This window comes from Malania oleifera, chromosome 8 (genome assembly GCF_029873635.1).
Source record: "Malania oleifera isolate guangnan ecotype guangnan chromosome 8, ASM2987363v1, whole genome shotgun sequence".
Classification (NCBI taxonomy): domain Eukaryota; kingdom Viridiplantae; phylum Streptophyta; class Magnoliopsida; order Santalales; family Ximeniaceae; genus Malania; species Malania oleifera.
In genome coordinates, this window is record NC_080424.1 from 45009255 (window position 1) to 45027583 (window position 18329).

Sequence of the window (18329 nt, forward strand, 5' to 3'; positions counted from 1 at the left end):
ATTGAGAGAAATGAAGTTGTATGCAAAATTCAAGACATGTGAATTCTGGTTAAGGCAGGTTACTTTCCTCGGGCATGTGATCTCCACGGATGGTATATCGGTTGACCCAAGTAAGATAGAGGCAGTGGTGAGTTGGGAGAGGCCATGAAATGTCCAGGAGGTCAGGAGTTTTCTGGGTTTAGCATGCTACCACAGACGTTTCATAGATGGTTTCTCCAGATTATTGGTTCCACTAACACGACTCACAACGAAAAATGTGAAGTTTTATTAGACCGAGGATTGTGAGCAAAGCTTCCAGGAATTAAAGCAGTGGTTGGTTTCACCACTGATACTAGCTATTCCATCAGGGGAGGATGGATTTGTGATATGCAATGATACATTTTTGAAGGGTCTTAGATGTTTGTTAGTGCAACATGGAAGAGTCATTGTCTATGCATCTAGACAGCTTAAAGAATATGAGAAGAACTATCGTGTGCATGATTTAGAATTAGCTGCAGTGGTTTATGCTTTAAAAATCTGGAGGCATTATCTATATGATGGGAAATGTGAAATCTTCACGGACCACAAAATCTTAAAGTATTTATTTACCTAGAAAGGGCTAAATATGAGGCAAAGAAGGTGACTAGAACTCATTAAAGATTATAACTGCGCTATTAGTTACCACCCAGGGAAAGCGAATGTGGTAGCAGATGCTCTGAGCAAGAAATTAGTGGGACTAGCACTGGCAGCTGTGGAGGTTTAGCTTCCAATCCTGATGGATCTGGAGAGTCTTGGTGTAGAGTTGGTAGAGGATAATCCTTAGGAATTTATTGCCAGGCTGGTTGTGTAGCCTACGCTATTTGAAAAGATTAAGGCCGCTCAAGGTGATGACGCGGAATTAGTAGAGGTAATAGTCAGAGTACAGGATGGTCAGGGAAAGGAGTTCAATATCTCTGATGAAGGACCTCTGAGGTTTCGCACCAGATTGTGTGTGCCCCTAAATGATGATATTAGGAGAACGATTTTAGGGGAGGCTCATAGATCTTTATACACAGTTCATCCTAGCAGTACTAAAATGTATAGGGATCTGCAAGAGTATTTCTGGTGGAGTGGCATGAAAAGGGAGATTACCAAATTTGTGTAGCAGTGTTTGACGTGCCAGTAGGTTAAGGCTAAGCACCAAAGACCAGCACGGCAGTTACAACCACTTTTTATCCTTGAATGAAAATGGGACCACATATCCACGGACTTCGTCACTAGGCTACCGCCAGCACCGCATAGTCAGAATACCATCTGGGTAATTGTTGATCGGCTAATGAAGACATCTCATTTTCTCCCTATTAAAGTTAGCTACCCTATGAACAGATTGGCAGAGATTTACATTCAAGAGATTGTTCAACCCCACGGAGTGCCGGTGTCTATAGTCTCAGACCGTGACCCACGCTTTACATCATGATTTTGGAAAAGCTTGTAGGAGGCTATGGGGTCTCAGTTAGCATTCAGCACCGCTTTCCATCCTCAAACGGATGGTCAGATAGAGAGAACGATTCGGGTACTTAAGGATATGTTGTAAGCATGTGTATTGAATTTTGGGGGTAGCTGGACCTAGTATTTGTCGCTAGTTGAGTTTGCCTACAACAACAGCTATCGGGTCAGCATCGGTATGACACCTTATGAGGCACTTTATGGTAGGAAGTGTCATTCTCCTCTTTTATGGGATAAAGTAGGCAAGGGGCGAATTTTGGGTCCAAAGATGGTGCAGCAGGTGTGTGATAAAATCTGACTAATTAAAGAAAGAATCAGTACATCTCAGAGTTAGCAGAAGAGCTATGCAGACACTCGCTGCAGGGAGTTAGAATTTGATATAGGGGATCGGGTATTCTTAAAGGTAGCTCCTCTAAGAGGGTTTATGAGGTTTAGGAAGGATGGTAAGTTGAGTCCTAAGTTTATTGGCCCATTTGAAATACTTGAGAAGATTGGGTCAGTTGCTTATCGACTAGCTTTACCACTAGCTTTGTACAGAATACATTATGTATTTCATGTTTCTATGTTAAGGAAATACGTCCCAGATCCTTCCCATGTCATCAATTATGTAGAATTAGAATTCAATGATGCTTTGGCATATGAGGAAGCTTCAGTCCAGATCTTAGACAAGAAGGAACAAGAATTGCACAGTAAGAAAATACCACTAGTAAAGTTCTTGTGGAGGACTCACGCGGTAGAGGAAGCTTCTTGGGAGTTTGAGGTAGAAATTATACAGAAGTACCCACACTTATTTAATGAATTATAGTATTAGTTAGTTTTGTTTATATAAATACAAAGTTTGTTTAATGCAAAGTGATACTTGTATGGTTATGTTTTAGATTATAGGATAGGTAATGTTTTGGTTCTGGGAAATTTTCTTGTATGAGTATATTTGTGAGCTCCCACGACCTTGAATGTAACCATGGTATTCCTGATTATGCATCAAAAGTGCATAAGTAGGCATTTAAAATTATTAATTAAAGATTATGATATTAATTAAATGCTTAATTATATTCAGTATTTCAACATTGAGCTCAAATTACAATATTTGATTTTTATTTGATAAATTGCGGATTTTTATACTTAATTATTGTAGGGTTTTCTTGGACAATTAAAGGAGAATCAAGAAAAAGAAAAGAAGAAGAAAAAAAGAAAAATATATTGTGAAGCCTTGCAAAATAAAGTGAAGGCATGGGCTGGCTGTGTGCATTGTAAAAGGCCGCATGTTCGTGGGCTTGGAGGGTAGCATGGGCGTATGGGCTTCACGCTGGGTTGGGTCTTCACAAATGGAGGCAGCAAGTGAGAAGTAAATGAAAAAAACAATAAATAAAAAAAAAGAAGATATTAGTGGGCTGAGTCTTTGATGTGACTCGGCTTTGCAAGGCTACAATAGGCAACCCATGTGGGTGTGTGGCAGCAGGGGGGCAGAAAAGGAAGCTGGAGCTGATGTAGGCGCTGGGAGAGAACTCTTTGGGCTGGCACGTGAGGGAGATTCATGCGTTGGCAGCTTTGGGAAAAGAAAGGCTAGAAAAAATGGGGGTTTATCTAGGGTTTTAAGAGGACTTTTGGGGGGCTGTTGCTGAGGACCAGGGGAGCTGTGCCTCAACTAGGAAGTGGGGAGACCTGAGCCTCTCCTCTCCAACTCCATCTCCCATCACTCTCTCTCTCTCTCTCTCTCTCTCTCTCTCTCTCTCTCTCTCTCTCTCTCTCTCTCTCTCTCTCTCTCTTTGAGTTATTTTATTTTAATACATGTTGGATCACTTTTAAATCTAGTTGTCTTTTTATTTAATGCCACTATTGAGTTTAAATTTCAATTAAATTATTTATATTAATTTTTTTAATTCTCTCTTTTATTTTGAATCTTAAGTGTTTGGTTGAGTTAATATTTATTATTAAGTTTAGTTTGTTTCTTTATTTGAAATATTTGTTGGAATGAAATTTTATTTGAGTTGTTCTTATTATTAAAGTCAGTTTGTTTCCCCTTTTATTTAATGTCAGTAAATTTAGTTTAAGTTAGATAATGTGTTGAGTTTGTCTTGCTGCATTTTACTTCATTATCATTGCCACACTTAATTTAATATTTACTTTAGGTTAGCTATTGAATTGAGCACTTTTGTTTGAATTTTGCTTGGTTGTTATTTCATCATTTTGTTTAAGTTTGTCATATAGCTTAGTTTATTTTTGTTTAAGGTCTTGTTTGCTTTATTTATTTATTTAAGTCATTATCATATTGAGTTTAGTTTGCTTTTGAATGAGTCTTGTTTGCTTATTTTTTGGGGTCAAGTTATCATTGTGTTGAGTTGGGTGTTTAATCTTAAGTCATTATTGAGGTTTAATTTTAGTTTATCTTTGTTTAGTTAGTGAGTTGTTTGGTTGGTTTTATGCGTGTTAAGTCTTTAGTTTAGGTTTTGCGTCATTTCAATTTCATAACAAACTTTCAAAAATCCCAAGATTTCAATTATGAACTATGTTCAGTAAAATTTGCTTTCTTATTTTCTTCTCCTATTTCACGCTAGTTTAGAACTAATGTGCATTCCCTGTGGAAACGATCTGGCATTTGGCCTAATTATTACACGACGTAACTCCTATACTTGGGATAGCCCTAGTGCTGCTCATTTTTAGAAGTGAGTCAAGTTTTTGGCGCCGTTGCCGAGGAGTGCCGCAATTAGTTTCAATCTAGTGTTTCTCCATTTATTTGATTTTTCTCATGATTTATAAACATAAAAAAAGATAATATTTTCAAAAAAAAAAAAAAAAGCAAAATAATTTTGATCATGCTTGACTACTGCTATGTTAGTGACTGTCTGCTGTTTGGCTTGATGTTTGATACCTTGGGTTAGAGGCATTTCACATAGGCTATCCAAACTGTCACCTAATACTGGTAGTAGGTTTCTTGTTTTTGTTGTGAGGACACTAAAATTGATTTGAGTGATCATTTTGAAGAGAATTTTGAGGAAACCATGGCTGAACATCCACTTGCACCTCCACTTGCACCACGCACTTTGAAAGACTTTTTTCAACCTATATGCACCACTACACCATCCTGTATTGCTTTGGCAAATAATGCACTGAAATTCACCATTAAGCATGGTATGTTGTTAGTAATACCTCAGTTCCACAAGATGGATTCTGAGAGTCTTTACCAGCATTTGACCGATTTTGAGTTGGCATGTACTACCTTCATTACTAGAGCAGGAACTAATGAGTACATTAAGTTTCGTTTATTTCCTCTTTCCTTAAAGGATAAAGCGAAGATCAACGTGAGTTCTTACATAATTTTTTTCCTTTTCAGAGAACCCAGTTCCTATAGGAGCAAATCAGTCAGTTTATACAGAGAGGCGATGAGACATTTCAGGTTTGTTGGGAAAGGTTCAAAGAGCTGATAAATATTTGTCCGTATCATGGGTTTGAGTCTTGGAGGCTGGTAAATTATTTCTACACTATTCTCACTCCTGATTGTAAGCAATTTGTTTAGACTATGCGCAATGGGGAGTTCTTCAGTAAGGAACCAGATGAGGCATTAGCATTCTTTGATTACTTAGCTGAAAGTGCACAACAGTGGAATACATGATCTGATCGAGCACCAATGGCAATGCAGCCTCTCAGGGCAATTGGTGGTGGAGATAGACATGAGGTAAATGAGGAAAATGATATTCAGGCTCGTATTGTTGCATTAGCTAGGAGGGTGGAGGTTATGGATTTAGAGAAGGTGAAAGCGGCAAAATCAGTTAAGTTGTGCTCTCTATGCGCCGACTCTAGCCATAAGGCCCAGGATTGTCTGATCATGACAGTAGTACAAGAGAGTAGATCTGATCAGATTCAATCAGCAAATTGGGTTAACAAAGCTCCCAATCAGCCCTTCTTAAACACTTACAATCTGGCATGGAGGAATCACCCACATTTTTCATGGAGGAACGATCAGGCTGGTCAATCTTCTTCATAGTTTCAGCAGCCTTCCTAGTCTTTTGCACCATAGTCTCAACACCCGTATCAGCCACATCTGATTTCTCAGCACTACTCACCTCTAGGGTTTCCATCTAATGTTGCACCCATTCCACCAAAAAGGTCTCTTGAGGATAATCTTCAGTAGTTCATGCAAATTCAGGCCACAACTATCAATAAACTGCAAGGCGCCATTAATAAGATCAGTACACAGTTGAGTACCTTAGAGAAAGGGAAATTCCTAGTGTAGCCTCAATTTAATCCTCAGGTATACCGACAGCAACAGTAGCTAGTGCATAATGTTTCATGGGATTCTATTGAGACAGAAAAGGCCATCATTACTTTGAGAAGTGGGAAGGAAGTCCCCCAACCCAAGATATCTACTGAGAGGCAAACAATTGGCCCGACACTAGAAGTTACAGTTGAGGCAGATGAGGCCAAAGAAAAATTAAAGGAAGTAAGCCTTGAATTGAAGAAGTAAGTTGATGTGGAGGCTAAGACTAGTAAGGAGTACCGACCTGTAGTACCCTATCCTCAGAGGTTGACAGCTGGTTAGAAGAACAAATACCACACTAAGATTCAGGAGATCTTCAAACAAGTGAAAATCAATATCCCACTTCTGGATACCATTCAACAGGTTCCTTCGTATGCAAATTTTTTGAAGGACTTGTGCACAGTTGAGAGGAAATTGAATGTAAAGAAGAAGGCTTTTTTGATAGAGCGGGTTAGTGCATTGATATTGAGTGAAACTCCTTAGAAACTTAGAGATCCTGGTTCTCCCACCATCTCCATTATGATCGGTGAATCTCGCATTGGGAGAGCTCTACTTGATTTGGGGAGTAGTGTGAACTTGCTACCATTCTCGATATATGAGCAGTTGGGGTTAGGTGAGCTGAAGAAGACCTATATTGTGCTACAGTTGGCTAACAAATCAGTGAAGGTTCCATGGGGTTTTATTGAGGATGTATTGGTTCAAGTCGACAAATTCTACTATCTCTATCATTTCCCAGACACCTGTCATACTTGGATGCCCATTCCTTGCTACCTCCAATGCATTGATAAATTGCTAAAGTGGAGTGCTGAAGCTCACATTCAGGAATGTGACATTGGCGATGAACGTGTTCAATGCTTGCAAGATGCCTAGTGGTTGTGATGACTTCGAGGTACGTGCAGTTGATGTGATAGATGATTTTGATATTTCAGAGTTGTTATCAGTGTTTGATTCTGACAGTGCATTTGAGAATGACTCTCTCGAGCAGCCTAATGTTTTTTATGAGACAATTCCTATGTCTAGAGAGTTAACAGAATCTGAGGGGTAGTGCACAGAGATAGATGGTTCCCCTTAGTTGTTAGATGCAAGTTATATCAGTAATTGGCGTAAGCCAACTTTTAAAGCTCTTGACTTACCAAAAGTCATGAAGTCATCAGAAGAAGAAGTCCCTACACTTGAGTTGAATCCACTACCTAAGGACTTGAAATATGTTTTTCTGGGCCCAAATGAGGGCACATTCCCTGTGGTAATTTCTTCTTATCTTACTTTGAAGTAGGAAACTGAGTTATCGCAGGTATTGAGGCAACATCGAGAAGCAATAGGCTGGAATATTACAAACATCAAGGGGATTGATCCTGCAATCTGTACTCACAACATCTTTCTAGAAGGAATGCAAGGCCAGTTTGTGATGCGCAGTGAAGATTGAATCCAACCATGAAATAAGTGGTAAAGAAAGAAGTGCTGAAACTATTAGCTGCTGACATCATCTATCCCATCTCTGACAGCAGGTGGGTAAGCCCGACACAGGTTATACCAAAAAAATCTGGTTTAACTGTCATTGAGAATGCTAGTGGAGAGTTGATCCCATCTAGGAAAGTAACAAGTTGGAGAATGTGCATTGATTATCATAAATTAAATTTGGTTAGCCAAAAAGATCACTTCCTGTTACCCTTCCTAGATCAGATATTCGAAAAAGTAGCTGGTAATGCTTTTTATTATTATCTAGATGGTTTTTCTAGGTATTATCAAATTGTCGTAGCACTAGAGGATCAAGAGAAGACCACCTTCACTTGCGCTTTCGGTACTTACGCCTTTCGCAGGATGCCATTCGGATTATGCAATGCACCTGCTACTTTCCAGCATTGCATGATGAGTATTTTCTCTGACATGTTAGATGAGATGTGTGAAATTTTCATGGATGAATTTTCTGTGTTCGATAAGTCCTTTGATACCTGTTTGAAAAACTTGACTTCTATCCTAAAAAGACGTGAAGAAAAGAACTTGTTGTTGACTTGGGAAAAGTGTCACTTTATGGTAAGTAGTGGTTTGGTACTTGGCCATTTAGTTTCTGAACGTGATATGGAGGTTGACAGAGCCAAGGTAGAGTTGATTTCCCAATTACCTGTCCCTAAGATAGTGAGGGATATCCATTCTTTCCTTGCCCATGCCAGCTTCTATAGGCATTTCATTCAAAATTTCAGTAGTATTGCTAAACCACTGTGTTCTTTATTGCAAACTGAAACTGAATTTTTGTGGACTGATGCATGCCAACAGGCTTTTAGGACACTGAAAAAATATTTGACCATGGAACCCATTATGCAACCCCCTCGGTGGGACTTTCCATTTGAGATTATGACCGATGCTAGTGATTTCGTTCTTGGGGCCATTCTTGGTCAAAGAGTTGGTAACAAGCCTTTTGTCATCTATTATGCTAGTCATACCTTGAATGATGCTTAGAAAAATTATACCACCACTAAGAAGGAGTTTTTGGCTGTTGTGTTTGCCTTGGAAAAATTTCGTTCTTATGTCATTGGATCTCCTATTATTATTTTTACTGATCATTTTGCATTGAAATATTTGTTGGCAAAAAAAGATGTTAAGCCTAGTTTGATCAGATGGATTCTACTTCTTCAAGAGTTTGACATCACCATTCGAGATAAAAAGGGAGTATAAAATGTTGTAACTGACCATATTTCTCATTTGCAGCTGTTGGCCTAATAAGGCTTACAATTCTTATTTTTATGATAACAAATCATGATATGTTTAATGTGGTTCAAAGTAAGTTTTTCAGGAAAAAGGCAAAGCTCAAAGGAAGTGACAAAGCTCAAGAGGATGATAAAGTTTATGGATTAAAAAGAGATTTTGAAGAGCATGAGGATTAAAGATAACTTGATGAAAGCTCAAAGAATAGATCGAAAACTCAAAGATGATGGAAGAACAAGATTGAGGATCAAAGGATTAAATTTTTAAGGATGTTCTAAATGTAAGTACTTCAAAGTTAATCTCGAGTATAAATTGATTTGAAGCTCTCAAGAAATTCAGAAATATATTTTTTGAAAACTCTAAAGAATACTTTTATAATCAATGAAAAGAAAGGGTTTTGAAAAAGAAAAGTTTTTGAAAAACAGAAGGACCATGCAACTGTTCTATTGTGGCAGGCGACTGCTAAATTAAGTAAACGATTTTTTAAAGAGACAGTAGCAAGACAGGCGACTGCCTAAACATGCTAGGTGCCTGGGTGGTCATACCAGGCAACTGCCTTGATTCTGATAGGCGACTGCTAGTATTCTGTGTTATGAGTTTGTTCTATAACAGGTGACTGCCAAGTCGTGGCAGGCGACTGCCACTCGAACGTTGGCTTAAAAACTCTCAACGGGAAGATTTTTTAAATGAAGTTTTTAGACGCTATTATTTTGAAAGACTTGCAAACTACTTCAAGGAAACTTTGGGGGTAAGGAATTACTTTTGAACATCTATAAATAACCCCAAACTTCTAAGGTTTGAGACACCAAGAAATTTTCAAGCAATCAAAGTTCTTAAAAGCTCTCAAACTCTCTTGTGTTCAACTATTGAATTGCTACTGATTCAAACTCCAAAGTAAAGCTTTCAAAGTCAGAATCTTTCATATTTTGGAAGATATTTGGTGATCTATATTGAGTATTGAGCTTCAAATTTTTTTATATTTGAATTACTTTGAAGTATTATTGTGCTGAATGTTGTACTAACCTACTCTGCTGTGAAAGTGTTTTCTTGTACACAAAATCTTCTTTATCTTGGTTCTTATTCATAGACGATTTAGGGCTGTAGAATCGTTAGACCAAACGAGGGAATATCATTTGGAGAGGCGGGCTCTAACCTAACGGAAGGAGTGTTTGGTATTGTTCCACCTGTCAACGGAACTGAACTAGTGAATCCTTTGGTGGTTTGCCAAAGGCGAGGATGTAGGCTGGGTATAGGTCAAACCTCGTAAAATCTTGTGTCTCTCTTCTTCCTTACTCTTTACTTTATCAGCAAAGACTTACAATTTGCGTGTATGTTTTAAATTGTTAATTCTGAGTGTATAGTTGTTAAATAGACCAGAGGATAATTTGTTATTGGCTTGATCAGCATTGATTGCGGAAACTGAAAGGGAATACGTTGGTTGATCAACCTAAACTTATTAATCTGAAAGTTTGTTTAAAAGCTAAATATAAAGAAGACTTGTGAGTTTGGAATAAACACAGGGCTTACATAAATTCAGCGTGCTTTACAATTCATTACAGGGCTATTAAGACAAAGATCGAGTTTTTGATTATCTTGATTGGTTGTGGTTGAATTGTTTTTATATTTACTTGTTGTGGTTGTTGATATTAAACAAAGAATTAAAATTGAAATAATTTTAAAATTCCAATTCACCCCCCCCCTCTTGGGAAGCTATCCTAATTTCAGCAGCTACCTAATATATTTGTATCCCTTTCTCCCTTAAATGATGATTTTCTTGATGAGCGTCTTTTTGTAGTGACGCACGTCCCTTGGTTTGTTGATATTATGAACTACCTTGTCACCGACCAAATGTCAGACCATTGGGTAACTCAGGACAAGCGTAAATTCCTTGTAGAGGTATGACACTACTATTTTGACAATCCATATCTATTTAAATATTGTTTTGATCAATTGGTTCGCAGATGTGTGCCCGATGATGAATTTACTTATATGATGCATTTTTGTCGAAGTGGAGTGTGTGGAGGCCACTTTGCTGCAAAGAAAATTGTTTCAAAATTTTTTCAAAGTGGACTCTATTGGCCTACTATGTTCAAAGATGTTGAGAATTTTTGCAAAACTTGTGAGGCTTGTCAGAAATTAGGGAAAATCACAGCAAAGAATGAAATGCCTATGCCTCCCATTTTGACTCTTGAAGTTTTTTACTGTTGGGGGATTGATTTTATGGGACCATTCCCAAACTCTTTTGGGCATTCTTACATTTTAGTTGCTGTGGATTATGTCTCAAAATGGGTGGAAGTTATACCTTGTGGAACAAATGACCACAGGGTTGTTATATGTTTTCTCAAGGAGCTATTTGCATGTTTTGGCATGCCCAAGGCAATCATTAGTGATGGAGGGTTGCACTTTTGTAACAAACCATTTGAAAAATTTATGCAAAAGTATGGAGTGACCCATAAGGTCTCTGCTCCATCTCACCCTCAAACTAATGGTCAAGTTGAGTTGGCCAATAGAGAGATCAAAGTCATACTTGAGAAAATGGTGCGTCCTAATTGAAAAGACTGGTCAGAAAAACTTGTTGATGTACTCTGGGCCTACCAAACCACATTTAAGACGAAGGAAACTAAAGTCCTGATGGGGTGGTCCGTACATCGTTGAAAAAGTTCATTCCAATGGCATGGTAAAAATTGTAGATCCAAAGAATGACAACAATTTCACAGTCAATGGGGCCAGCGTCTCAAACATTTCATGACTCCATTCGATCCACATGAGGAGGTATTGCTTCTACAAGACCCCAGGGGAGCCCTCTGACCTTTCTATTTTATTGCTTTTCTTTTTCTTTTCATTTTATTTGTTCTTATTTGCATCTTTCTTTTATTTTTCTACTGTGTTTGTTGGTTATGACTCTCTATTGTTCTTTTTTTTTTGTTGGTTTGTTTTCCCCATGTATATCTTTTCCCATTTTCCCTATGCTTTCACATTGAGGACAATGTTTCATTTTAGTTGGGGGGAGAGAATTTGCATGTACAATAGTGTGCTTCCATGTGATAGAATTTGAATGTAAAAATTGCATGTGATGTTTGCATATTAGTTAGGTCCACATTTGGGAAATATTGTTATTGAACTCAAAGCATGTTGAATTCCTTATTTGTGAACGTTACATGCCTAAATTTTTTTCCCTTTTTTAGAGGATATGGAACATGTATGATGTAGTGCAATCAAATTTGGAATCAAAAGAGATTTTTATCCATTTCATTAGTTGTAACCAAGAGAAGGATGTTGAAAGTCTTGCTACACACACTTCACAGGTTAGAAGACTTAAAAAGACTACCTTAGATCATTTCTGGTTGATATACACTTCAATTGTTTAGGACTCAAATGAACCATATTCTATTGGCTTCGAAAGAAAGAAAAAAAAAAGTTTGAAGCATATGAAAACAAGAAACAAACCAAGGATCAGCTGCAAAAAGAAGAAAAAGGAAAAAAATCAAAAAAAAAAAAAAAAGGAAACAATTATGTATTGGAAAGGGCTACCTATTACCGGGGTCCCAACTAAACAAAAAAGTAAGTACCTTTTAAAGTGTAGTAGTGTGAAAGCTACATTTGTACATTCATTCACTAGAAACGACTACTTACTACCGAGGTTCTAATTAATCAAGAAAGTGGGTGCCTTTTAAAGTATAACAGTGTGAAAGCCACCAGTACAATGGTTTTGAATTAGAGTAAGACCGTGCAGTTGTCTCTGACTAATTGATTGTGTTTGAAACTATTAATGTTTTTTGGTAGTCAATCTTGGAATTCTGATCCTCTCTTATACACGTGAGCTTTGTTACACTCCATTACCTTGATTTTTTTACTAAATGGTGTATAAATCTTCCAGTTGAGACTTAACTTGGGCTAATCTGTGTCCTATGTTACTAAACTCATTAAGCATATTTCATGGCATGTAATTTTCATAAGTATTGAAATTTGAGTGCTTCTCCCCTAGTTTGATTGCATTCACATTATTTGCTAAAGACTAGCAAAATGTTAGTTGGGGGGTGTGATTATGCATCAAAAGTGCATAATTAGGCATTTAAAATTATTAATTAAAGATTATGATTTTAATTAAATGCTTAATTATATTTAGTATTTCAACATTGAGCTCAAATTACAATATTTGATTTTTATTTGATAAATTTCAAATTTTTATACTTAATTATTATAGGGTTTTCTTGGACAATTAAAGGAGAATCAAAAAAAAGAAAAGAAGAAGAAAAAAAGAAAAAAATATTGTGAAGCCTTGCAAAATCAAGTGAAGACGTGGGCTGGCTGTGTGCATTGTAGAAGGCCGCATGTTCGTGGAGCATGTTCGTGGGCTTGGAGGGCAGCACAGGTGTATGGGCTTCACAATGGGTTGGGTCTTCACAAATGGAGGCAGCAAGTGAGAAGCAAATGAAAAAAAGAAGAAGAAGAGATTAGTGGGCCGAGTCTTTGATGTGACCCGACCATGCAAGGCTACAATGGGCAACCCATATGTGTGTGTGGCAGCTAGGGGGCAGAAAAGGAAGTTGGAGCTGATGTAGGTGCTGTAAGAGAACTCTTTGGGCTGGCACATGAGGGAGCTTCATGCGCTGGCAGCTTTGAGAAAAGAAAGGCTAGAAAAAAAGGGGTTTAGCTAGGGTTTTGAGAGGACTTTTGGGGGGCTGCTACTGAGGACTTGGGGAGCTACGCCTCAGCTGGGAAGTGGGGGGACCCGAGCCTCTCCTCACCAACTCCATCTCCATCACTCTCTCTCTCTCTCTCTCTCTCTCTCTCTCTCTCTCTCTCTCTCTCTCTCTCTCTCTCTTTGAGTTATTTTATTTTAATACATGTTGGAGCACTTAAAAATCTAGTTGTCTTTTTATTTAATGCCACTATTGAGTTTAAATTTCAATTGAATTATTTATATTAATTTCTTTAATTCTCTCTTTTGTTTTGAATCTTTAGTGTTTGGTTGAGTTAATATTTATTATTAAGTTTAGTTTGTTTCTTTATTTGAAATATTTGTTGGAATGAAATTTTATTTGAGTTGTTCTTATTATTAAAGTCAGTTTATTTCCCTTTTTAGTTAATGTCAGTAAAGTTAGTTTAAGTTAGATTGTGTGTTGAGTTTGTCTTGCTACGTTTTACTTCATTATCATTGCCACACATAATTTAATATTTAGTTTGGGTTAGCTATTGAATTGAGCACTTTTGTTTGAATATTGTTAGGTTATTATTTCATCATTTTGTTTAAGTTTGTCATATAGCTTAGTTTATTTTTGTTTAACGTCTTGTTTGCTTGATTTCTTTATTTAAGTTATTATCATATTAAGTTTAGTTTGTTTTTGAATGAGTCTTGTTTGCTTATTTTTTGGGGTCAAGTTGTCATTGTGTTGAGTTGGATGTTTAATCTTTAAGTCATTATTGAGGTTTAATTTTAGTTTATCTTTGTTTAGTTACTGAGTTGTTTGGTTGGTTTTATGCGTATTAAATCTTTAGTTTAGGTTTTGCGTCATTTCAATTTCATAACAAACTTTCAAAAATCCCAAGATTTTAATCTAAATCATGTTCAGTAAAATTTGTTTTCATATTTTCGCCTCCTATTTCACGCTAGTTTAGAACTAATGTGCATTCCCCGTGGAGACGATCTGGCCTATTTGGGCTAATTATTACACGACGTAACTCCTATACTTGGGATAGCCCTAGTGCTACTCATTTTTAGAAGTGAGTCAATTCCTCCGCCACAAGTGAGGGTAATTAATAAAATAAGTAGCCTATTTTATTTAATGGATGTTGTTCAGTAGAGATAGTAAATTTCGAGGATGAAATTTTATGAGGAGGGGGGAATGTAAAGACCCGGAGAATTTATAGTAATTAAAGAAGAAAAAGAAAAGAAGAAAGGAAAATTTCAAAGAGGATTCATAGGGCCTCGTTGACGAATATAGGGATTTCGTCGACAAGTATTCTTCTAGGGATCATTGACTTGGACACATGTCTCGTCGACAAGAATTTACCAAGAGGGGGTTTTGCAGAGCTTGAAGTTCATCGACGAGTGGTTCGTGTTCGGTGACGAACTCCCTTCACTGACTATGTCTTATCTACGAATCCAGGTCTATAAGTAGGCCTAAATCGGATTTTTCAGCAGAAAGTCATGTAGGAAACTCTTTCTCTCTCTCTAAAAATCGACCCTCTCCCCTTCTCTCTACGATTTTGGCTTTGTTTTTCGTCGGTTCAACTATCAGAAGCCACCACACTACTCCTGGGAAGATTCTATTCAAGTCTGTTGGAGTAGATTGTTGGTTAGGCCAACTTGGGTACCATCCCAAAATTTGGGTAAGTTGAATAATTGAGTATTTTCAGTTGTACCAGACCTACTTGAGTTTAGATCTTAAGTTATATGAAAATATACTAGAGTTTTGTGAAGTAAAATTTGAGTATTATATTTTTAAGAATAGGGTGTTTCGGGGCCCTGTAGTTATGGGTTGGGGACCCCAATGAGCATTTTTAGGTGCCAGGTAAATTATAATTCAGAAATTTACAAGTATGTAGGCTCGAGGAAATATAGTTGATTTATTGGAAATATGCATATGTGTCTTATTTCAGGATTTTGGGGAATAGTACACCGTGAGGATTAAGTTGGAGGCGAGCCTCCGAGCCAGTTAGGTAAGGGAGATATGCTATGCTAGGAATTTTAGCAAATTTACCAGGAAATTATATATATATATATATATATATATATGAGTTTTATTATTTGTGTGGCCTCAGTAGATATTTGCCTTATACAGAATCTATGTAGTTTTTCTAGAATATCATGATTTACAGTACATACACATATAGACATATATTTACAAATAGATATTATAGATATTTTATAGACCAGTATTTTACAATAAGTATAGAATGCTATGTCCAAAACCATAACACTCAGACTTTACAGATTATTATGTCAGATATTACAGTCAGACATACAGTTATTTTATTTAGATATTAAAGTACTTACAGATCAAATTTATAGTACTATGGTTATTTTGGAAACATGATGAAAACAGTAAGATAATTATAGTAATATTATGTACAGTATCAAATTCCTGATGAATTACTTCAGACAAATTCAGACAACAGGGCACAATACCGTTGCTATTTTCATATCAAAGTGCAACCACATATCTCAGATAGTATGAAGATTTCGTCTACCATGCCTAAAGAGATTGCAGTTTCCCCAGTGCTCTAGGTTGAAGGGGCCAGTTTGAAGAGGTAGTTTCTAGTTCCGTGCTTAGGAGAGGAAGCAATTTGGCCAAGTTGAGGATTGGTAGAGTGCAGTTAACTTACCTGGTAGGCCAACCAGGATTAAGTCTCGCCTACGGGCCGCACAACCCTGTCATGAGGGTTTAAATCATGACATACAGTTTTCTAGGAAAAAATATAAGTTATGTATATGTATATGACTCACTCGAAAAATGAGCAGCTCGAGAGCTATCCCAAGTATAGGAGTTACGTCGTGTAATATTAAGCCCAAGGGCTAGATCATCTCCTCAGGGAATGCATTTTAACTTCAAACTTCACGTTTTTCCAATCGAAACTAAAAAGGGTACTGAACTCGGTTCAGATTCAGGATTTTCAAGGTTTGAGATTTCTTTTAACAATTTAAACAAACACGCTAATTAATTAAAACCCTAATCCTAACATGCACTGAACTAAATAACAAGACTGGAAACACTGCATTAATAACCGAACAAAAATGGAAACACGTGTAATTAAAACATGCAATAATGAAATTACACAAACACGGATACGATAAAACAAAAACACTTCTTTTTTCTTTTTTTCTGTTTTCCTTTTTTTTTTTTATTTCTCAATAAATCGAACATGAACATATTCAAACACAAAAACAAACTGATTCAAGCAACTAAAAAAAAAAAAAAAAACTTTAATAGAAAAATAATAATACTCAAGAAAAAAAAAATCTAAACTCTCTTAAACAATATCAGTTCAACATGAAATTAAACCTGAATTTTACTTGAACAAAATAATAAAAAAACTAACTTTGAAAGAGAATGGAAGAGACTAGAATAACAAAAAAAAATAAAGAGAGAGAGGGTGCAAAATAGAGGGCTCAGCTGCTGCTATGCCTCGGCTGCTGTTGGTGGAGTTGCAGAGGAAGAAGCCCACAGGTCTACTATGGAGCTGGCTAGCCGAGGAGGTTGCTGCAGAGGAGGGACTGATGTGCTGAGTTACTGGAACTGGAGGGCGTCTGGAGTGGTTGCTGGAAGAGGAGGGCTCGAATCTGTGGCTTTGCTGGTGTAGTAGCAAGGGGCTGCTGCTCGGGAAGGACAGCACTGTGGACTGAGAAGCCGAAGGATGGGAAAAATAGAGCAGCAACAGGGGAAAGAGGAAAAAGTAGAGAGGATAAGAAAGTGCAAGAGAAGTAACAAGAGAGGAAGAAGAAGAAGAAGAAGAAGAAGAAGGATAAGGAGAAGAAGAAGAAGAAGAAGAAGAAGAAGAAGAAAACAAGGGAAAGAAGCTGCAAGAGAGAGAGAGAGAGAGAGAGAGACCCCAAGAAAGCATGCGCTGGGTTTTAAAAAGAAGCACTATGCAGCCCTACCCGGATGGGGAGATCCGACCCAATTGGGTTTGACCCGGCTTTCATGGCCGGGTCATATCACATGACCTCTTATATATATATATATATATATATATATTGTTTTTCATTTTTTTCATTCTCTATTCATTGCAAAATTTGACCCTTATAGAACCTGTTTCTTATAAAACTCAAAACATAAAAGTTGTAGATAATCCTTTTCTCTTTCTCTATAAATTTGAATCGTCTCTATCAGAGCTCTAACAGAAAAGTTATGCATGAATTACAAACAGGTGTTAGTTTTGGTTCCCGTGACTTTTCCTACAATAAAAAATTATCAAAAATTCGTAAATTGTGCAATAAAGTTCAAGAATCATAAATATGGCACTTAATTAAAATATTGGACATAATTTGACATTAATTAAAAATATACGTCGTAAAGACCATATTAAAGTACCCAATTACGCAGTTTTGACACGTAATCACACCCCCCAACTAACGTTTTGCTAGTCTCTAGCAAATGACGTGAATGAATTTCAGGGTAGTGCCTACAACTAAAAACTCTAGTGATCATGAAATCAATGCACGTGCAACACAACCATACCATTTTACATACAAGAGTATAACAGAATTTCACACAGACTTGTTCATATTCAATACACACAACTTCGAAGTACGTCACTCGTGCAAGTTTCATCATTCAAGATGTCATTCCAGAACAGTATACTCACATGAAGTTAATTAGTGGCACATTTCAGAGTTAATGCAATCATATAAGTTCAAGTATAGACAGATAAACCCTCAAGGTGTGTGTGATGTGTGTGACTCAATACACCTAGGATACCAGTGGACACCTACAGAACGGTCGCTTAGACTCGGCCTAACTGGTATACGCTCAAAAACACTCAAAGAAAATGGGTTCACTCATCATATGTGAGGAAGAGTGTCGTGATCAAACATCCCACATACTAAAAGGAACAACTGTAAATGTACGGAGTGAACTAGTCTGGAAAGGATCTAGCCTATCTATGAGGTGTCGGGTCCTTCACCCTAACATCTTCTCACCTATTCGTCACATCCAACCGAGACCACCCTAGATCAAATTACTCACAAACTTGTCGTAAATACATCTGAGGCATCAACTAGTTGAAGCATCTTCATATATGAAAAATATGTGTCGTGTCCTTGACTTTTTTTGTGATATGTACGTGGACCAGCATTGTCATTTCATTTCATGTGCATGTTTATTTCTTATTCTTTCTTTTGCTCATTCTTTATTTTTTGTCTTTTCTTGAGTAATAAGGACAATCTTAACACTTCTTTTGTAATCTT